General features: G+C 41.5%; 1 long non-coding RNA gene across 1 annotated transcript in view; it reads right to left on the bottom strand.

Moving 5' to 3' along the window:
- LOC145714623 (uncharacterized) overlaps positions 1-8,531 on the bottom strand; it is a 544,307-nt gene extending 535,776 nt beyond the window's left edge. The window contains exon 1 of the long non-coding RNA XR_014136913.1: positions 8,400-8,531. This is a non-coding gene — a long non-coding RNA (uncharacterized LOC145714623). The remainder of the gene's footprint in view (positions 1-8,399) is intronic.
- Between the last annotated feature and the right edge of the window lie 15,172 nt (positions 8,532-23,703).

The raw sequence follows: 23,703 nt of genomic DNA, 5'->3' as shown, positions 1-23,703 counted from the left end.
ACACCCCTACCACAGCCCACAGAATGAGTCAGTTAGCAGTTTATTAGATGCAGGGTAATCTTGCCGATACAAACCCAGTATCTGCTCTGAGTTCTGTACACTCACATGCCAAATCTCAGCCTCTCCCACACTGGCCCAACCCATTCAAGTGAAATAAAAAAGGAACAGCATACTAGGTTATCAGAACAAGTTTTGAACTCTACCAAAACTACCTTTGAGTTGTGCATGTGCCACTTGTTAAGCAAATTAAGTTACACAAAATTTAGGGTAGATTTAACAAATCAAAATCTAAGATACCATGTTAAATTTCCATTTCTGATGAACAATGACTAATTTGCCAGTGTATGTATATCCCATGCAATATCCAAGGCCTACTTAAACAAAAGCATACTTGGTACATTCTTACTGACAGGTTATTTGTTGTTTATCTGAAATGCAAATACAACCAGGTAGTCTGGATTTTTTTTTTTTTTTTCAACGTTTTTTATTTATTTTTGGGACAGAGAGAGACAGAGCATGAACGGGGGAGGGGCAGAGAGAGAGGGAGACACAGAATCGGAAACAGGCTCCAGGCTCCGAGCCATCAGCTCAGAGCCTGACGCGGGGCTCGAACTCACAGACCGCGAGATCGTGACCTGGATGAAGTCGGACGCTTAACCGACTGCGCCACCCAGGCGCCCCGGTAGTCTGGATTTTTTTGAGCAACCCTCCAGAATCTGTGTATCCTCTTGTTAATATGGGAATATTAAAACCACATTATAAAATTGTGAGATTATATAGGCCATTTAAATACATTAGCAAATTACCTCTAAGAATTAGCTTATCATTTAATGGTGCATCTGCCTGGACTACCTCTCTAAATACTCAATTATCCTCTAAGCGTAGAGCCCCATCCCGAGCCACAGTTGACTTTGGCAAGATGTTACATCACGCAGATCTTGCTAACTTCATCTCCTAATGGATAAAGTCTTGGAACTCCACCACAAACCTGTCATACAGCAGCCAATCATTCAGGATGGAATAAGCCTTGGGCATGGCACCACATGTAATTCCTATCAAGTCACAATCCAGTCTAGTACAGGAAAAAAAAGTGCTAAGAACAGAGAGGAAATGAAAAACAAGGGTAAGCACAGCATGACAACGCTAAGAAATGAAGGAAGCAGTCCTCAAATATTGAGTACACTTCCGGGAATAGCCATCTCCCCCTTGACTCTTAGATGCCACCACCTGTTTATACTCCCACTGTTTTATCACTTCCCTTCATGGTGACACCAGGCTAAGTCAAACCCACATGTGCTAGATTTTAGACACCGTAACTGAACCAACTCTCCCAGGCCCTGGAATAAGAACAATGCAAAGCTATACTCATTCATCTGTCCTGACAGCAACAGGGTCAGGCAAGGAATCAGATCATTCAAGGAACTCTTTCACCACTTTGATTCTAAAGGCAATACTAAGAAGTTTAAGAGAGTGAAGAAAAAAATACACAGGCAACATGCAATTCTATTACCTAATGACAACCCAGGAGAAAAAAAAAAGGTAATGTTACATGCAGTTTTACACATCTAGGAGGAGACTTTATTTTCTCCAAAATATTTTCAAAACATTTGAATCTTAATGAGTATGTAATACCCCAGGGGATAACACTTTGTTGGCCATTTCCTACTATTAACTACACTAATAAAATAAAGTCTGGTACACATAACTTCATTCACCTTAACCTAATTTCTAGAAAGCCTAATTTCTAGCTAAATTATTAGCTAGGACAATTGCTAGATGCCTTTTGAGATCAATTATACTAATTTATAGTCCCTTTTGTACTCAGGATATTTACAAGGCCTGCTTTGATAAGCCCCACATATCTCTCATCTCCCTGCCAAAGCCTTCTTCCCATTTTAAGGTGAAAAAATGTGTTATCATTTTAAGTGGACAGGAGAACCCTGACTTAGCTTCATTCCTGTCCCCAGGACAGTCATGGTCTTCATAGAATCGCTAAGGGGAGAAACCACTGAGCTTACAAATAGGAAGCAAATGTCTGCTCTCCATCTTCGGTGGCCTAGAGAGTTCTGTGGAAGTCAAATATAACTTTTATGTAAAACTGGGCTCATTCTTTGGGGTTCCAAGTGGACAGCCGATCAAGAGTGTTGGAGAGCATGGCTAGCGAGATAGGGAGAGACAGAATGACCAACAGTGCTGGGTAGCCATGCTATGTGCTTGGATACTGGAGTTCTCAGAACCTGATCCACCCATCACCCAATGTAACCACAGTGTGATCATTAAAACACTCACGTTTTCTGTTTATTTTTTTTTGACCAGCTACAAGCTCCTTGTTTAAGGAGTCTATAAAACTAAGAGGATTTTAAGACAAGAATCATGTGGCCCGACAATCCTAGGAGGCCTAGGTGCAGGTAAAAGTAAACCTTCTTAGAGAAGCAGCATAAACAGCTACCTAGATAATGATGTCTGTGCTTTGGGGAGAACGGGAAATCCAACACCAAAAGGCAGGGATTCCACGGCTCTGAAGTCTAACGAAGATGGTAAATGCTGCAAAAAACCTTCTGGTTGATTAATGATGCCTTTGGGAGGGAACCACCCAAAGTCTCTTGAGATCAGGGTATCTACAGCACTGCCTGGCTCCAATGTTACGTGGCTGACTGATGCCTTTGGGAGGGAACCACCCAAAGTCTCTTGAGATCAGGGTATCTACAGCATTGCCTGGCTCCAAGGTTACGTGGCATCAAGACTATCACAACATACAGAGCCAGATAACCCCAGCCAGGTGGTTGTTCTGCCTGGCTGAGAAGGGCTTGAATCACTTCCAAACTTGGACTGCTCAGGGGTGCCTGGGTGGCTCAGTCAGTTAAGCATCCGACTTCAGCTCAGGTAATGACCTCATGGTTCATGGGTTTGAGCCCTGAGTCAGGCTCTGTGCTGACAGCTCGGAGCCTGGAGCCTGCTTTGGCTTCTTTGTCTCCCTCTCTCTGCCCCTCTCCCTCTCACACTCTGTGTCTGTCTGCCTGTCTCTCTCTCAAAAATAAATCCACATGAAAAACAAAAACAAACTGCTTAGCCTCTTCTAGCCCGGAGTATTTAATCCATTTTTTTAATGGGGATTTTATTTCTTAGAAAATTTATCCACCTTTTGAAGTTGGGTATATCACACCCACAAAGAAGGAAACTCAATTCAGGCCTTAAGAATGGATTCTGATAGTTTAAAAACTCTAGACATTAAGAGTTGTTGAAACTAACTTTAGTTGGCCCTTGATTTTAAAACAATGTAGTGTATCACCCATTTATGCTGCCCATTTGTGTTAGAGTCTTTAGGGATAACCAAGTTAAGTCTTCAAATCTTGAGCTCATTGTTTTAGGAAGAGTTATTTGGCTTTAACATGATTCTGCTACATACTCTAGACAATGCCACAGTAAGTTGTTTCCCATTTGTGTGTACCTGCTTATTCATCTTCCTCCCTCTTCAGGCTACAGAGACCCAGAGCAGCACAGGCAATGCGACAGCAACAGGCAGGGCAACATGTGCTTTTTAGTAGGTCTTTCATCAAGTTCAAGTTGGTCTTTTGCCTTGCCCTTCCCTTTTTCTTTTGCTGTTACACGTTTCAGAAGAATGATTCAACATGGTCTCTGAAGAAAGATAGCACTGAAAATTTAGAATCACAGCAGTTCCCTAGATAGACTAATTGTCATTCAACCAGGGGTGTTCACTCCTCATTTTCCTATGCTCAAATTACAAGTGTTGTAGATTTGTATTAGTACCTTCCATATGCCAATAGTATCCTTGGGTTAAATTCTTTCATTTTAATCTAACTGTTGGAGTAAGCCAAGAGAAAGATAGAATCCAATATAGAATATACTTCTCTAGATCCATTTCTGTACAAGCTTGAAACAGAATCATGAGTTCTATTTTGATAAGTATTAAAATATCTGTTGTCAAATCCTTATCTGTTGCTAAAGACTGAAGTAAACCCAAGCTGGGGAATCAGATCAAAAGCCTCTGATGTAAGACAGATGAACATTGATAAATGATTACCAATAGCCAATAAACTAAATTTCTGCTTCCCGGCTCAATAAGCCATTGTTGAAGTCACTTTCCAAAGTACTTTTTATCTCACACTGGGAAGTGGGAGAAATCCCCTAGAGCTCTGGCATTTCCTGCCAAGTTGAAGGATCTGGCAACTTTAGGCAACATTTTTACATGGCAGCAGTCAGCTGGGTCTCCTTAGCTGCTGTCCTCTAAAGACAGAGCACAGGTCTCCATTCACTGCAATCCTCTCTTCCCTACCATCACTCCCAGCTCACTTCCCTTATTTAACATGCTGGCCACTGTAAGTATCTGAATTAGCCACCCACTATCCTAGCCAGACAGGGCCTTGGGCTTTGCAGTTCTCCAATAGGAGGAGACCCCCTTAACAGCCCACAGAGACAACGACAATGAGGCTAAACAAGACCTTAGGCCTTAGATTTACAATACAGCCAGGAAGTAGATCACCACGCCCCGCATCTCCTACCTGCCTGGTTGGTAGAAGTTTAACTTCCAGGCTTAGGATTAGATCCAGAACATGTAGAGGTAAAAGCTGCAGCCAGCTGGTGAAGAAATAAATTCCAGGTCACACAGCTATTCAAAGCTGTGCAGGATATGGGAGCCAGGGGTGTTTTTTGCTTTGTTGTTACAGTGAGCACCCTGGGAATCTACCTGCCAGAGGACCAAGAGGCAGTAAGGGATCTTCCCCAAATCAAGTTTTAGATCTCTGTAGAGTGGCTGCTCTGAGGATGCGTGGTTTAGACTTAGAAAATTTACCTAACCCTGGAGTATTCTGCAGACTTCAACCCCACCCCAGCAGCGAGCCTTCACTGGGATCCAACAGGCTGTAGAGCAAGATGAAGAAGACTACTAAAAGAAAATCTGTAATACTAAAGTTTGACATTTATCACTTGTTTTTATTTGCTCCTTGGGATCCAACAGAGTGATTCAAGAAGAGCAACAAATCCAGCAAACCTTTGGTTACTGAGTTGTCTACTGATGCTTTCACCCAGCCTCCAGGATGTTAAAAGGAGAGACTCTCAAGTTCTGCCATGAAATAAACCTTTTTATCTTCCATGCTAGAAATTGCCTATCCACAAGGCATCCAAGCCATGGGACCTTCAGAATAAAGGATAAATCCTCTCTAGGCTGACTCGAGGGTCACCTTGGCCACTTCTTCCCTTACCTTAGGAGGAAAGCAGGTGAGGGAAAAAGGAAGATGCCACTAGAAGTTGGAAGATAAGACTACAGAAGACAATACTGAAAACAGAATACTTCCATGCTACTCAACTTGGGGCCACAGAACATCATCATCATCACCTGGGAGCTTGCTGGGAATACAAATGACATGTAAGGGTGGGGGCCAGGATTTGAGCTGAGCAAGCCCTCCAGGTGCTGCCTTTGCACAACCTCCAGAAGAAGAAGCACTAACCAAACCCATCTACAGCATCCACACAGTGAAATACACAAGATTCCAGGAGACTTGAAAGGCTCTCACCTAGTCCTTGTGTGACCTGAAGTCTTCTTCCATTGGCATAGGGTTCTGCTACTCACATATGCTACACAAATTCACTAGCCAAACAGATCCCATACGGAAAGAGCATGCTGATGAAAATGCATATTGTACGTCTAAGAACTCATTGTAATAAAAAAACATTTCAATCTTTCAGACTTAATCCTTTTTGAAAAGAAATACTACCGGTGAAGGTTTAACAGTCCCTTTCAACCTAGTTGTTACTGCAATGGAGGGGACTGGTTCCAGAATTTCAGGAGGTTTAAGAACAAGGATGAAATTCAACTCTGACATTTAGCCTCAGTCCATCTCCCTTATCACCAGGGCTCCACCTCACTGACTGCCTGAGGACCTGAGGTTAGCTGCACTTCAATTTAAGTCTATAAATAACCACTGACAAATGCTACATACAATCATGAAAACTGTACTGATTAAAATTACACACAGAATTCCCACTCAATTCCATTTTACTATTAACACCTGTAAAAATATGAATTGCCCATTACTTGCAGGGGCATCTCCTTCAATTCCCCTATTTACAGACGGACAAATGGAGACAAGAGTAATAAACCTACTTGTCAAAAGCCACAGACCTCAACAGCAGCCGATGCATATAACCCAGCCTTTGTGACTGCCAGCGGCCCCATACTGCTCTCAGTTTTTTAGTGCTGCCCAGTTGGCACTAAGAACTATCATCATCTTCTCCAACCCACCTAAGTACCGGTTCTTTGAGTAAGCATGCTCCCTTTTGCCCAGCTGCTGGCCAAAAGTACAGCAGCTACCCAATCTTCCAACAAACTGTCACAATTAAGCCTTTTTGATCTAACCTTGGGAATTCAAAGAACCTGAACATTCCTGAGGTCCATGTAGTCAATTAAGAGTAAGACTGCCTTTAATTATAATAAGCATATTAGCAACTACCATTTGCTTAATCATCTATTTGAAGCCCTGTATTAGTCCCTTTACATGCAATCTCTTTGGACTAGGAAGACCATCTGAGGTTAAGTTAGTCAAGGTCACACAGCTTGGAGGAAGCAGGCCTATGGTGCGGACCCAAGTTGGACTCCAGAACCCATGTTCTTTCCACTGCACTGCTAATAAATAAGGGCCTTTCCAGCTTAATGTTCCAGTTTCCTGCCTTTGAGTACATAGCCCTATTCTGAACCCAGGCAGTCTTGACTGAGGTCCTGACACTCCATATGCGTCTTCATAACCATCTCCCCACAGTGACTGGGGCTGACCTCCTGACTCTTAGTCACAGGCTGGAGTCCTGTTCCTAGAAAGATAAACATCGGGCAACGAGACCAGTCACCTGTCACTGTTCAGACCACTACTGTTGACCCCATTCACCACACAAGCCCTGGAGTACAATTAGTTCCCCCAACCTGATCCACTTTCAACATTTTCTCCAAGTTAAATGCTGGTGAGAGATGTTTCAGTGGCCACCTACTATGGGCCAGCATTAAATTAAGCACCTGTAATATAGTGTTGCATGTGGGGTAGTGCTCGTCCACCATGGAGCCTCGGGCTGCCTCCCATCCAAGTGCACCTAAGATCATGGCAAACAAACATATAGAAAGATTCCTTTGGTATGTTGGTAACTTTGGCAAAGTCCTGCCAAAGAAATATCCCAAGTAAAAAATCTCAAAACATACACAAAGCGCTTCTAGACTCCTGCCCGATTATGGGTTGTTTGTCATAGTCCACACTGTCAGCGGGAAATCGGTCCAACAAAAGGTAGCAGTAATTACATCAGTGGTGATTAAGCTGAAAAAAGGTATATGCTAAGACTGAGTCATGCTTAGTCAGGCAGTAGCAACTGACCATATAGGAGCTATACCAGAGATCAGTTCTTTCCAGCGTGCATACACATCACCCGGGGCTCTTGTTAAAACGTGGATGCTAATTCAGTAGGTCTGAAGTATGGCCTGAAGCTATGCATTTAAATTTATTTGTTTATTCTGAGAAAGAGAGAAGGCAAGCAGGGGAGGGGCAGAGAGAGAGGGAGACAGAAAATCCCAAGCAGGCTACGCCCTGTCAGCTCAGAGCCCAACGTGGGGCTCAATCTCCAGAGCCGAACTGTGAGATCACGCCCTGAGCAAAAATCAAGAGTCGGACATTTAACTGACTGAGCCGCCCAGGTGCCCTTGTGCAGTGGATCTTTGAACAACACTGAAGTTAGGGGCACCAACCCCTCACACAGGCGAAAATCTGTATTTAACCTTTGACTCTCCAATAACTTACTATTAGCATACTATTGACTCCAAGCCCTGCCTCAACAGCCAATTAACACCTATTTTGCGTATCACCTGTAGTATATACTGTACACTTATAAGCAAGTAATATAGGGAAAAGAAAATGTTAAGAAAAATCATAAGAGAAAATACATTTCCAGCACCTTATCAAAACGAATCCTCAAGGGGACACACACAGCTCAAATCCATGTTTTTCAAGAGTCAACCATACTTATCTTGATCAAAGTTCTGATGTAGGTGGCACTAAAACCTTTCAGCCACACTGCATGATCTCATCCTATAGGAAAAGCCAGAATTGAGTCTCAGGACACGAGGGAGAAGAAGCCCGGGGCTGAGGGGCCTAAAAACAACACTGAAATCAAGAAAGGGGGAAATAAAGCGACAGTCATATAAATAACAACAAAGTTGTTCAACTGAATAAACATTCAACGCCTGAAAAGCAAAAACAAGGTAGCCTGGAGTACCTGCTGCTGCCAAGCCCAGCTAACAAGGAGGAGCGCCGGGCAAGAACTGAGCAAGGCCTAGATGCCAGAAATGCTGGCACCCAACAGGGAAACTCTCAACTCTTAACAAACAGGAAGAAGGGAAATCCAAGTACTGTAGTCCCACGGGAAGCAGTCTGTCAGCAAGGAATCCAGGAAAGGACAAAGTTTGGGAGCCGGAACACAGAGCAAACTACAGTGAACCGCTTGGTCCGTGGTGCCGGACCCACTACAGGCCTTATCTTCCTTCCCAGCTGTGCGCCAGAGGATCAGCAAGTGTGAGTTTAGTGGCCACAGCTGTGAAAACTGGCGCGCTAGGCATGCCGGGAAAGCAGAGTTCGAAGCACAGTCCCGTATCAGTCGTAGCAGTATCACTGGGACCTGTTAAGACATGGAAATTCCCAGCCCTGCTCCAAACCCACTGAATCAGAAACTTGGGGCAGAGCCCAGCAGTTTTAACAAGGCCTCAGGTGATTCTGATGCCCACTCGAGTTTGGGAAGCGCTGCGGTTGGGTCACCTAAAGTTTAAGTGGAAAGATAAGGCCACCGTGGCAAGGCAAAGTCACAATAAGTAGCCCTAACAATGGTGCTTTTAAAGAACTAGTAAAGACCAAAGACCGTTTACAGGGGGAAGAAAATCCAGTAGAGTGAATGTCAAAAAATAATTAATAAAACATGCTCAGGTATCAACAAAGCTGGGCAATGATATTCAACGGTAGAGTTTTGTCTGTATTGAAGAATCATCCAGCCACGGGTGTGATTCTCATAGTTTTATTCTGATAATGAGAGAAATCGTGAGTGTCAAGAGGGGTCAACTCATAACATGCGTTCAAAACTTTCGCAGGCGGTATTTCAAGAAACTCCCCTAAGACAAGTGCTATTTGGCGCAGTGCTTGTAAAGATCACTTCTCACGGGGAGAAACACAAACTTGAGGAAAACAAACACAGTGGGTCTAATGTGATCTGTTTGACAAAACTGCTGAGAAAGAATTTTGTTTTAAATCTGAACACCGGTGTAAGACAAAAACAAAAACAAAAAACCATGGGGAGGTTTTTAATTATACTGCTTGATTCAGCAAATAGGTGTTGAACATCTACTCTTTTCAGACACTAAGGATGCAAGACCAAACAGAACATGATCTCTTTGAAAATATTTGCAGTACAGTAATAAGGGCACGGTGGACAAGATGACAATCTACTAACAGTCGGCAGAGCTGTGCTACGGGCTCACCTAAGGAGCCAAGGGAGCATAGAGTTTCACTAGAAAGCACCACAGACCTCTTTTCAAAAGACAGTAATGCTTAGTTAGACTCTGAAGGCCAAAAGACAAAGAACATCTCAGCAGAGGGAATGACACGTGGGAAGATGTGGAGGCAGGAACTGCCCTCTGGGAAATACTGGAGGCTTAGAATGGCTGGGGGGAGACGTCATGAGGCTAGAGAACTAACTAGTAGACACCTCGTAGTGACCCTGGGTGCCGTCCTGGTAATACTGGTGAGCCAGGGAGGACCAGCAACACATAGCTGTGCCCTTCAGAAAGACCACTCTGTCTTAGTCCTGCAGTGAATGGGTTGAAGAGAGGGCAGCAAGGACAGCTGGCAGAAGCAGTAAGGAAAAGGTGGCCACAATTTAAGTGAAGGACTAGGACATCCGAGCTCAGGAATGCAGGAATGATGCATTTCTAAAGGGTGGCAAGGCCTAGGACACGACAGGACTGAGACACCGGGGCACCGGGATCAATTGGGGGATGGGCCCTAGCAATTTGTAACCAATATTAGCAGCAAGTTGGCAACCGATTTCATTATTTTCATAAACTAGAGACGACTTAAGGCTATCCCTGTGATAATGTCAATTCACATTTCAATCTGCTCCCCTGAGTGGAAGAAGAAGGACTTGGTGAGCCCATAATGACTGCCGAACGTCTTCTCTGAGCAAGGCATGTGAGCACACAGCAGTGGCAGGATGGGAATGTGAACCCTCCCTCTTGGAGAGTGCCAGATGCCCGCAAGGGGCAACAGGATATATACCTCACAGGCCAGGAATCGCGTTCACCTCACCTCAGGCCATCTGACCCACATTGCAAAACACATGGAAGGAAAGGCACATTGCAAAACAATGGAAGGAAAGGCAGTCAGACCACAGCCCTCTTCTCCCTCTAACCTCAAGGGGGAGAACTCTGCCAGACACTGAGGAAGGTCATCTTTAGGACCCCAAAATCCAGTGCTCTGGCATCAGAGGCTTCTATGACAGGAACGACATATGTAACCTTTTTCTTCCTCCTGCTGCTGGATCCCTTCTTTCCCTTGGGATTCGTATCGAGAGATGGAAACTGTGGGTGACTTCGGCTTGGGAGAGGGGCACCCTTACCTTGAAAGGCCAAGCTGGGCCAGGGAGGGGTTCTCAGGAAAGGGTGTCAGCTTGGGGCTGGAGGTGCCCCAAGTCTCAGGGAAGAGTAGGGAGGAGGGGAGGATACAAAGTGATTTATCGAGGTTCTTGCAAATTCTGAATCAGCTCACCAATAAGGAAAGAAGATGGGCTTCTGTTCAACACTGAGGTCTGGACTAGAAAAACAGAGAGAGCACATGGCTCTGGTTCCTTTGGTCACATCTTAGACCCTCAAGCACAGGGTGCACACACACAGTCTGATTCTGCACCTAGACACCTAACACAGGTAAGGTCTAGAGGAGAGGCAGTTTATTACTGAGGAATAGGAAACTGAAATGTTCCAAAGGCCCTAGAGGCATTTACAATAAAATATTAAATACCAGTTTTTCCCATGTGGCAGGATTTTGGGTAAATTTAAAATCTTCTTCTCTTTGGGACGCCCAGGTGGCTCAGTCGGTTAAGCATCCAAAATAGGCTCAGGTCATGATCTCACAGTTCATGAGCTCGAGCCCCACATCGGGCTCTGTGCTGACAGCTTGGATGGAGCCTGGAGCCTACTTCAGATTCTCTGTCTCCCTCTCTTCTCTCTCTGGCCCTCCCCTGCTTGTGCTCTTGTCTCTCTCTCTCTCTCTCTTTCTCAAAAATAAACATTAAAAAATGTTTTAATAAATAAATAAAATCTTGTTTGTTCATGGGAAACTTCTATAATGAATATGATTTCCATTACTAATAACAGAAATTAAAATTATTTAAAACATTTCATTATTTATTATTATCATGCTGGACAAAGAACTCTGTGCTAAAAATTTGATACCATTCCACATATATATGATGTATATGAGTACATAAAAAAAAGCAGATGCAAAGTGATGAATCTATGATAGAAAGTAAAGATTAGAGAATAGCTGGTCACCAAATGCTACTGAAAGAGGTGAGAATATACTGGAATGTAAATTCATGCATAAGCTCTGACATGCTAGAATTCTATTTCAATGCACTGAAGGATAGGTTGGCTTCCTTAGATGTAAGAGCTATCATAGAAAATCAGCAGCTCAAGGACTAACAAAAATGAGTTCAAAAATGGGAGAGAATAAAACAATGACAGTTAAATAAACTCTGGTCTATTCACACAATGGAATATTACTCAGCAATAAAAATAAATACAAACTATCAACACACGCAACACCCCAGACAGATCTAAAGGGCGTTATGCTTAATGAAAAACAAAATTACTCTCTAAAGGTTACATACTGTAGGCTTTAATTTACATAAAATCCCCAGCATGGTAAAACTATAGAGACAGAGAGACAGAAATTAGGAGTTGCCAAGGCATGCAAATGTAAAGGGCCAGCACAAGAGAGTTACTCTGTGGTGAGGGAACAGTTCTTCATCTCAATTGTGTTGGTGGTTACACAGAATAAAATTGTATACAACTACACACACACACACACACTAATGAATGCACATAAAAATGGTGAAAACCAAAAGAGATCTGCAGTCTAGGTAACAGTATTGTACCAATGTCAATTTCATGGTTTGATATCATATTCCGGCTGTATAATACGTCATCACTGGGGAAAGCTGCAGGAATGATACACGGGATGCTACATACTACTTTTGCAACTTTCTGTGAGCCTTTCAAGATACAATTATTTCAAGATACAAAAAATTTTAAACATGTCTAAATTGGTACATGAATTCTATGCACATATTTCATCTTTCCTCTTTAGCAAATGGGACATTTCTCATAAAATATTAATATTAATATGGTATAAGGGTGACCACCAGATAAATTTAGTACTATAGCATAAGAAATGTTCCTTTAAGAACTGCTGTGCAAGAACAAACATGAAAATATAGGAGCCTGATACAAAATGTGCCCACGATAGAAGTGGCCAAACATAAAACTAGTAAACTGTAAGTTAACTATTTTTTTTTAAATTATATAGTGTACCAATCCTTCTTATTTCCCAAACTAGCCACACATAAAATCCTTATAGTTGTGGTTTTATTTCTGTATATGAAAGCAAAGTATATATATCACTCCTCCTCAGAGACGGTGGGTAGCAATGAATATACATTTTTGAAAGAGTACATTTCGCTTTACAACGGCAGCTTGTAAAAAGAACACAGAATTACAGTGGATGGTAGAGCAGTAGTAGAGGGCTTCACAGTGAAGCTGGGACAGATGAGGAAAGCTGAGGGCACAGAGACCTGGTCCCCCTGGTGGCACTGAGGAAGGAGGGAGCGGAGACGTGCACCGAGGCTTGCCAGAGAACAGGTGCTCAGGGCTGTGTCTGCAGGACCACAATGAGACCCTGAGAGAGTCAGACAGGCAGCAAGCATTTGGATGGAGAATTTTCATATTAGCCTGCAATAAGCAAAATGGAAACACAGCCATCTTATTGAAATTCAAGTTCCACCTCAGAAGCAGTGTCCTACCCCGACCCTACACACAGTCTGCACATGGTTCTCACCTTGGCCCTCCTGCTACATCCCGGGAAGGGGAAGGGCAGGGGGTGATGTGGGCCATGGTAGAAAGGCCCATCTATGTAAGAGGTTGCTGGGCTCCTCTGGGGGATTTCTGGGGACTCGATTTCAGGTGGGTGTTTGGCCCACCATTCCAAAGCAGTTTCACGTTGACATTGATTGACAATAGGTTCCCTTCTTAAACTCTAATCCCCAGTTTCTAAACACTGTATGTTTATAAGAAGTATTGACAGTAACTGTGAGACTAGTTTAATTTCTTTTTTTTCTTTCTTAAGATTTTTTTAATGTTTATTTATTTGTGAGAGAGAGAGAGAGAGAGGGACAGCGTGAGCAGGGGAGGGGCAGAATGAGACAGAGGCACAGAATCTGAAGCAGGCTCCAGGCTCTGAGCTGTCAGCACAAAGCCCAACACGGGGCTGGAACTGACCAGCTGTGAGATCATGACCTGAGCCGAAGTCAGACACTTAACCGAATGAGCCACCCCGGCGCCCCATAGACTAGTTTAATTTCATTTTCATCCTTTATGAGCTCCCAATTCTTATAGAATTAATCTTGATGGAACCCACTGGTCTTTAGCTTCAACATAATCCAGAAATGAAACAACAGGCACACAAGGAAGAATGAGACGTTTAAAAGGTAGGATGAACAAAATAACAGCAAGAACATGTATTTAGCACTTACCAGGTGCTGGTACCAAGTGCTTTCGTATGTTAACTTAGTTGATCATCACAACAACCCTGTGAAGTAGGCACTATTATTATCACTATTCCCACTTTATAGATCAGGAAACCGAAGCACGGAAGTGTTAAGCAACTTCCCCATAGTCACACAATCACACGTGGAAAGCTGTGATTTACGCCGTCTCAACTCAGTGGAAATGGAAAAGCGACAAAGAAATAAGAAATTGGGGCTTCTCCCTTCCGCCCCAGTCGATTGAAGGAATGTTGTCTTCAATCGAGTATTTGAATCTGCTCTGGTGCTGGTATCTCCTACTTAATCCCACATCTTGAATTCCTAAGAGCACTTTTCAATAAAATGTTTTCTACTTATAAAACACCTCCACAGAAAATGAGTGGCGATAAACCAAAGATGTAGGTCAGGGTCAAGGCAACCAATAGGAAAAGAGATACACAAGCGTAGTTTCCCACTTTGAGTAATTCACCTTCAAACAAGCCAAAGTCTCTTGAAATCAGATACTCTGTAGCAGGTCCAATTCCACATTCCAGAAAGAAAACACAGAAAATAACTTAACTGTTATATATGTCATATATGCTATATATGTCATATGTCATGTCATTATACTCAGTGAAAGTGTGGTGTTGGTCCATGGCAGTGGTTCTCAAACTTAGGCTTGTGTCAGAATCATCTGGAAAGCTGATAAAGAACACAGAGGCCCATTTTTTGTTCAAGTGAGGCAGGCAGGGCCTGGGCCTTGGTATTTTATCAGGTTCCCGGATGATTCTTATATCTGCCAAAGTTTGAGAACCACTGCCTTCAGGGTTCTGGATTCTGGTGACTGGTAGAAAAGAGTCTGGGACAGCAAAGCAGCTCTTTTCGCTGACATAAGCTTCACACATTACAGCTATATCCCCTCTCTTCGGCGTGTTTATTCATCACGACTCACACCAGCCCTACGTTAAGTGCAATTTACCATCTGCACCTCCCAATGTAAGCTCGATCTTGCCCAGGGCTGTGTCTCCAAAATGGAACCCAATGTCTACACATAATAATTACAAAATAAATATTTGTGGAAAGAATTGATGGAAATCTACCAGCATTAAAATCACAGAATGGGAGTGTTGAGGATAGTATTCAATTGTCTCTAACTCCAAATAGCATATAGTTCAAATACTGAAACAGTTTTGCTGTGTGTGCGGCCACTCCAGGGGTTACTTCCTTTCAGTACCAAGGAATTGATTGAATGACTAGTTAGCGATGCTGGATTCTGAGGCTGCATTATCTCTTTCAGTAGGGAACCTGGGTACATATTAATATCCTAGGGTCTCCTTAACTTCTCCCTAAAACATGGATTATTCTATTACTCACCCACCACATAAGGGGTGTTTTAAGAAATCAATTAATGACCTGGCCATTTAAAAAAAAAATACCAAGTGCTTTTCAAATGTTTATTACATGGTCCTGGTTCTAATAATGTTGCTACAGGAATTTCTTTCATTGAATTATATGTTGTTTAAATGTAAAAGAATGACCTTTAAATCACAAAACAAATGAATTTCTATCAATTGAACAAGTGTAATTTTTTCACAACTGGAAATAATCCAGTCTAAATAATCAAATACAAAAAATGCATAGGGGGCGCCTGGGTGGCTCAGTCAGTTAAGCATCTTCAGCTCAGGTCATGATCTCACAGTTCGTGGGTTCGAGCCCCACCTCAGGCTCTGTGCTGACAGCTCAGAGCCTGGAGCCTGCTTTGGATTCTGTATCTCCCTCTCTCTCTGCCCCTCCCCCGCTCATGCTCTGTCTCTCTCAAAAATAAACATTAAAAAAATTTTTTTTAAAGTAATGCATACAAAAATGGCAGCACACTCTATCTGAACATGGCTTTTACTAAATCACATGTTAACCAGGTCCCTGCTCTCATGCCACACAGTCATGACTGTCCACCAATGGTGACACTGTGTGGGGGTGATTTAAGGGCATGGGATTAGAAAAAACAAGATTGGCGCTTGCTTCCAGCTTGGAGAGTCACTGAAATACATGAACCTTCATTTTCTTCATCTCTAAAATGGCGAAAATAATTGTATACTCCTTAATGGGTTATCAGAAAAGATCACATGAGAGAAGTGTTGAGCTTAATACCTGACACAAAACAAGTGTTCAGTAAGTGTTGTAATGTTGTTACTTCCACATTTGCATGCCAATTAGTGTCTGCGGCTTGGATCCGATAAGTAGTCTATCCCTCTGCCTGTTAGCTCCCACAGATCATATCACAACACCATCTAGGCAAGTTCCATCCTAATGGCCTGAACTGTTAGGAAACACTTTCTGTAAATGGTTAACACTTGTACTAGATCTGAAAAGATGAGCGAGCTAGACCAAAGAGCCCCAGCTTCCACACTCATCGATGGTCTAGTCAGCTGCCATCAAGGATGACTGAGGACACACAGAGCAGAACACGGCCACCTAAATGGGTTTCCTGTGAGTGAGGATGCTTAATTATAACATGGGCTTGTCCAGAATGCCCTGCTGAGCCACCCTGACATTCCTACCAATCTTCAAGCTTAGTTAGTTTTCTATACTTCCTGGGCATATTTGTGTGCCTGTGTAGTAAGTGAAGAGAAAATTCTGGTAGCTAATCCCTTTATGTTTTACACAGACTCAAAGACTTTTGAATCTATAGCAGCAGGAAACATTTCCATTTTCAATATGGGCTTGCCATCTGTCCAAAGCTAGCTTCTGGAGCACCACCTTTTCTCCATGGCCTTTCTCTTACCACAGAGGGATATTCCCAACAGTCTCTCACAGCAGCATAAGCAATAACTGCTACTTCTAGGTGCCTATTAAGAACCAGGCACTTTACATACAATCCCTTGAGGTATATATAATTATCCCATTTCACAGATGAAGAAATCAAAGACTCTGAGAGGTTAGGTAACTTGCCCAAGGTCACACAGCTGGTAAAGCTGAGCTGGGGTTTGAACGGAGATCTGTTTGGCACCGCAGCAAGGTCCTTTTCTCTCCCCAGTGCTTGCGGCAGGGTAGTGAAAGGATGTTTTGCTCTGAGGTATGTTTGAAGCATTTTTTCAGACCACCGTGTTGTGCTCACGTCACTCTGTTTCACCACAGCCACATAAGCAGAAATTTCTTTGGAACCTGTCGTCCCTGGGCTGGGCTTACATCCAGCTCTGAGCTGCACTCAGAAGGGGTGGGGGGGAGCAGGCTTCTAGTAAATTAATATGCTCCAACACGAGTGCATCATTCCAGTCACCTGAGAATAGGAAAAGCCTTATCAAGAACTTGCTATTCATTTCAAGCCACTTTAATCCCCTCTGGTTTGATGCAAATTCACTTCATTAATAATTAACAGTACTTGGCACTGCTTTCCTTCAGACCCAGTTCTCGGTCAGCATTCTACTCTGCTGAACCTGAGAGAAATGAGGGTCGAACCAAGGGAGGAACGAAAATGAGAGAGCCGGGATCTAGCCTTAACCCACCCACCCCAAACCCCTACGGAAAAGGCAAGCGAACTATTGAAGCAACAGACATTGGCATTATCTGTGAGACAGTTTGGATGATCCTTGTAGTTCATCTTCTTAATATTACATCTTTAATGAGCTCATCCATGCTTTGATAGTGTGGCTTTAAACCTTCCTTTGGGTAGATATTATAGATCAGTGGTTCTCAGCCTTGGCCAGGAATCAGAATCACATCTACAACTTTAAAAAAAAAAATCACATAAAACCTAAAGCTTAACAGCCACATACCTTGTGACCCACCAATTCCACTCTGAGGCATATGCCCTGCAGAAATACACACATAAGTGCACTTACAGATGTATTAGGATGCTCAGAGCAGCACACAGTAGCCCCAAACTGGAAGCCACCCAAATGCCCACCAACAATAGAATGGGAATTGGAAATACATTTCCACACAATGGAATAATATACAGCAGATAAATGAATGATATACAACTACACACAAGAGTATGGGAGAATCTCATATACATAATATTGAGGATAAAGACCAGACACAAAGGAGTATAAGCTGTATGATTATATGTTTTAAATAAACACCAAACACAGGCGAAACACATCTGTAGTATTAGAAGTCAGGAGAGTGATTACAGCAGGGGGATGAGTGACTGGAAAGGGCTTCTGATCCTGTTATCTTTCTTGATCTAGGCATTGGTTACTTGAATGTGTTTACTTGTGAAAATTCAATCTGCATACTTAGAATGTGCATGTCCTTTCTGGGTATATATCACCCCCAAGTATAAAGCTGAAAATTTACACACATAAACCTATCGCCTCCAGCCCCGTAGCCTCCACACCCTCCTCCACACATACACACACACCCACTTACTTCCCCTGAGGAGCCGAATTCAGCAGCATTGGGGCCCTCCCACACCCTTTTGTGAAGCTTCTCCAATAATTCTCCACAACCAGTATCATCTCAATATTGTTAGCTTTTGCTGGCCTTCCAGCAGTTGTAGTCAACTTTGGTGTGAAAACAATAGAATTCCATTACTAGCTGCATGATATTAAAATGTGAGAACTGAAAAAATCAAATCAATTTACTGAGCAAAAGTATCAACTGACAATATTGTAAAGCTCCTCATTCTCAGCTTTCCAAAAAGGAGCCATGGAGGAACTTGAGCATTTTTGCTACTGGAGCCCTAATGAAGCTGACATAGCCTGTCCTTTTTCCTAGGAACAGCCACAAAACAGTAAGAGCCTAACACTCACGCAAGGCATTGCTGTAGATGATTTATATAAATTTACACACACTTACACATCATAACATTATTTGAAGGAGGAATCATTATCTCCATTTTACAAAGGAGGAAAATGAGGCACAGAGAGATTCAATAACTTGCACATGGCCATGCACCCAGTAAGCCAGAGAATCAGGATTTGAATTCTGAGAGTTTGGCTTTAGAACCCATGCTCTTGTCCACTTCACTATATTCCTGTATATGTTATGGTGTTTGGTATATTCTCCCATTTAAAAAAAAAATTAATATTTATTTATTTTTGAGAGAGAAAGAGATAAAACATGAGCAGGGGTAGGGGCAGAGAAACAGATTCTGAAACAGGCTCCAGGCTCCGAGCTGTCAGCACAGAGCGTGTCGCAGGGCTCAATCTCAGGAACCTTGAGATCATGACCTGAGGCTAAGTTGGACGCTTGACTGACTGAGCCACCCAGGCACCCCATATCTTTTCCCCATTTTAAATGGACTATATTCAATGCATTTATGGTAAATGGCAAGCTATGTTCACTTGAATATTGGCATCTCGGCAGAAAATCACATGTGAAATGACTGAGATCAGTAATACAGGTTTCACATTCACTCTTTTTTTCCAACTCTATTTAGATATTATTGACATATAACATATGTAGTTTAAGGTGTACAGCCTGATGATTTGATACACATACAGATTACGAATTGTTTACCACAACAAAGTTAGTTAGCAGCTTCATCCCTTCACGTAATTACCATTTTATTATGGTCATAACATTTAACATCTACACTCTTAAAAACTTTGAAGTACACACACACACACACACACACACACACACACACACAGTATTGTTGATTATAATCACCACATACTGTGCATTAGATCCCTGGAATTTATTCATCATATAGCTGGAAGTCTATAACCTTTGGCCCCCAGCCCCTGGTCACCACCCCCACTCTACTCTCTGTTTTTATAATTCAGCATTTTTACATTCCACATATAAGTGAGAAGATACAGTATCTGTCTTTCTCTGACTTACTTCACTTAGCATAATGCCTTCAAGGTCCATCCATATTGCCTCAAAAGGCAGGATTTCCTTCATTTTTCTGGCTGAATAATATACCACTGTAAATGTATTCCAAATTTTCTTTATCCATTTATCCACTGATGGACACTTGTTGTTTCTATGTCTTCACTACTGTGAATAATGCTGCAGTGAATATGGGGGGTACAAATAACTATTCAAGATAGTAATTACATTTTCTTCAGACATATATTCAGAAGGGGGACTACTGGATCATATGATAGTTCTTTTTTTTAAGTTTATTCATTTATTTTGAGAGAGAGAGAGAGCGAGTGAGCATGATCAGGGAAAGGGCTGAAAGAGAAGAAGAGAAAGAGAGTCCCAAGTAGGCTCTGCACTCCCAGCATGGAGCCCAATGCGGGGCTCAATCCCATGAACTATGAGATAATGACCAGAGCCAAAACCAAGAGTCAGACGCTTAACCAACTGAGCCACCCAGGTGCCCCATGATAGTTCTATTTTTAATTTTCTGAGGAACCTTCAGAATGTTTTCTAAAGTGGCTGCACCAATTTACATTTCCATCGATAGTGCACAAGGGTTCCCTTTTCTCCACATCCTGGCCAACACTTGTTGTCTCAAGGTATGAGCTGATATTTCACTGTGGTTGTGACTGGCATTTCCTTGGTGATTTGTGATGTTGAGCATATTTTCATGTACCTGTTGGCCATTTGTAGGTCTTCTTTGGAAAATGTCTTTTCAAATCCTTTATCTATTTTTTAATCAGATTGGTTTTTTTTTTTGCTTTGCTATTGAGTTATAAGAATTCCTCATATAATTTGATATTAACCCCTTATCAGATAGATGGTTTGCAAATATTTTCTCCTACTCTGTAGGCTGCCTTTTCATTTTGCTGATTGTCATTCTGCTGTGCAGGAGCTTTTTAGCTTTGTGCAGTTCCATTTGTTTATTTTTGCTTTTATTGCTTGCACTTTTGGTGTTAGATTCAAAAACTTGTTGCCAAAACCAATGTCAAGAATCCTTTCCCCTATGTTTTCTTCTGTACTTTTCCAGATTTCAGTCTTACATTAAGTCTTCAATCCATTTCTAGTTAATTTTTGTGAGTGGTATAAAAGAGGAGGTCAAATTTCATTCTTTTACATGTGAATATCTAGTTTTCCCAACATCATTTATTGAAGAGACTATCCTTTCCCCATTGTGTGTTCATGCCACCCTTGTCAAAATGTAGCTCACCATATACATATGGGTTTACTTCTGCCACTCTATTCTGTTCCACTGGTCTATGTGCCTGTTTTTATGCCAGTACCATATAGTTTCCATTACTATAGCGTTGTAATAATGTTTGATGTTAGGAAGTGTGATGCTTCCAGCTTTTTTCTTTCTCCAGATTTCTTAGCCAATTCAAGGTCTTCTCTGCTTCCATAAAAATTTTAGGATTTTTTTCTATTTCTGTAAAAAATGCTACTGGAATTCTGATTGAGATTTCTTTGAATCTAGGGATAGCTTTGGGTAGTATGGACATATTCATAATATTAATTCTGCTGATCCAACACAGGGAATCTTTCCATTTATACATGTCTTCTTCAATTTCTTTCATCAATGTCCTGTAATTTTCAGCGTACAGATCTTTCAATCACATCCTTGGTTAAATTTGATGTTGTTTTATCAAAAATAATAAAATACTTAGGAAAAAATTTATTTTTTATTTTTATTTTTATATTAAATATAATTTATTGTCAAATTGGTTTCCATACAACACCCAGTGCTCGTCCCAACAGGTGCCCTCCTCAATGCCCATCACCCATTTTCCCCTCTCCTCCACCCCCCATCAACCCTCAGTTTGTTCTCAGTATTTAAGAGTCTCATATGGTTTGCCTCCCTCCCTCTCTGTAACTTTTTTCCCCCTTTCCCCTCCCCCATGGTCTTCTGTTAAGTTTCTTGGATCCACATATGAGTGAAAACTTCTGTCTTTCTCTGCCTGACTTATTTCATTTAGCATAATACCCTCCAATTCCATCCACATTGCTACAAATGGCCAGATTTCATTCTTTCTGATTGCCAAGTAGTATTCCATTGTGTATATAAACCACATCTTCTTTAACCATTCATCAGTTGATGGACATTTAGACTCTTTCCATATTTGGCTATTGTTGAAAGTGCTGCTATAAACATTGGGGTACAAGTGCCCCTATGCATCAGCACTCCTGTATCCCTTGGGTAAGTTCCTAGCAGTGCTATTGCTGGGTCATAGGGTAGCCCTATTTTTAATTTTTTGAGGAACCTCCACACTGTTTTTCAGAGTGGCTGCACCAGTTTGCATTCCCACCAACAGTGCAAGAGGGTTCCCGTTCTCCACATCCTCACCAGCATCTATAGTCTCCTGATTTGTTCATTTTAGCCACTCTGACCGGCGTGAGGTGGTATCTCAGTGTGGTTTTGATTTGTATTTCCCTGATGAGGAGAGATGTTGAGCATCTTTTCATGTGTCTTTGGCCATCTGGATGTCTTCTTTAGAAAAAGGGTCTATTCATGTCTTCTGCCCATTTCTTCACTGGATTATTTGTTTTTCGGGTGTGGAGTTTGGTGAGTTCTTTATAGATTTTGGATAGTAGCCCTTTATGCAATATGCCACTTGCAAGTGCCTTTTCCCATTCCGGAATAAATTTGACCAAGGATGTGACTGGGTTTTTATATTTCTTTTTCAGATAGTTCATTGCTAGTGTACAGAAATGCAACTAATTTTCTATGTTGATTTGGTTTCCTGTGACGTCACTGAATTCTTTTATTAATTCTAATAGTTTTTGGGTGGAGTATTTCAGGTTTTCTATATGTAAGATTGTATCACTTACAATCATGGACAATTTCACTCCTTCCTTTCTGATTTGGATGCCTTTTATTTCTTTTTCTTGCCTGACTGCTCTGGTTAGGACTCCCATTACTATGCTGAATAGGAGTGATAAGAATGAGCACCCCTGTCTTCTTCCTGATCTTAGAGGAAAACCTTTCAAACTTTCACCACTGAGTATGATGTTAGCTGTAGGCTTGTCATATATGGCCTTTATTATGTTAAGGTATATTCCTTCTACACCCAATTTGTTCAGAGATTATATCATGAAAGGATGCTGACTTTTGTCAAATGTTTTTTTTTCTGCATCTACTGAGATGATCATATGATTTTTATCTTCCATTCTAATAATGTATATAATCACCCCTGCTCCCTTTTGTTTTTCCATACTTTCACTTTGAGCCTATAGGTATCCCTAAAGCTGAAGTGAGTCTCTTGAAGGCAGCATGTAGTTGGGGCTTATTTTTTATTCTATTCACCTATACCTTTTCATTAGAGAATTTTATTCACTTACATTTAAAATAATTATTAACAGGTAAAGACTTACTAATGTCATATTATTAATACTTTTCTGGTACTTTCACAGTTCTTTTGTTCCTTTCCTCCTCTTTCACTGTCTTCTTTGTGAATTGATGTTTTTCCATATTGGTATGCTTTGAATCCCTTCTCTTTGTCTTTTGTTTATCTATTATAGGTTTTGCCTTGTGGTTATCATGAGGCTTATAAAAAATCTTATAGATATAACAGTATATTTTAAACTGATGAAAGCTTAACTTTGATCACACACAAAAACTCTACCCTTTTACAACCCACCCCATATTTTATGCTTTTGATGTCAGAATTTACCACTTTTTATATTGTATGGATATCCATTGACAAATTATTGTAGCTACAGTTATTAATACTTTTGTCCTTTAAACTTTTATGCTAGAGTTATGTGATTAACATACTACCATACTAGAGTATTAGAGTATTCTGAATTTGACCCTATAATTACCTTTACCAGTATGTTTTATATTTTCATATGTTTTATGTTACTAATTAGTATTTTTTCATTTCTGTTTGCCAAACTGGCATTTCTTACAAGGTAGGGGTAGTGGTGATAACCTCTCTCATCTTTAGTGTCTTTTGGAAAAGTCTTTATCTCTCCCTCATTGCTGAAAGACACATTTGCAGGGTGAATTATTCTCGGTTGGTAGTTTGGTTTTTTTTTCCCAACACTTTGAATATATCA

Source organism: Panthera onca, chromosome X (genome assembly GCF_046562875.1).
Source record: "Panthera onca isolate mPanOnc1 chromosome X, mPanOnc1 haplotype 2, whole genome shotgun sequence".
Classification (NCBI taxonomy): Eukaryota; Metazoa; Chordata; class Mammalia; order Carnivora; family Felidae; genus Panthera; species Panthera onca.
This window is presented reverse-complemented; position numbering and strand designations above follow the sequence as displayed.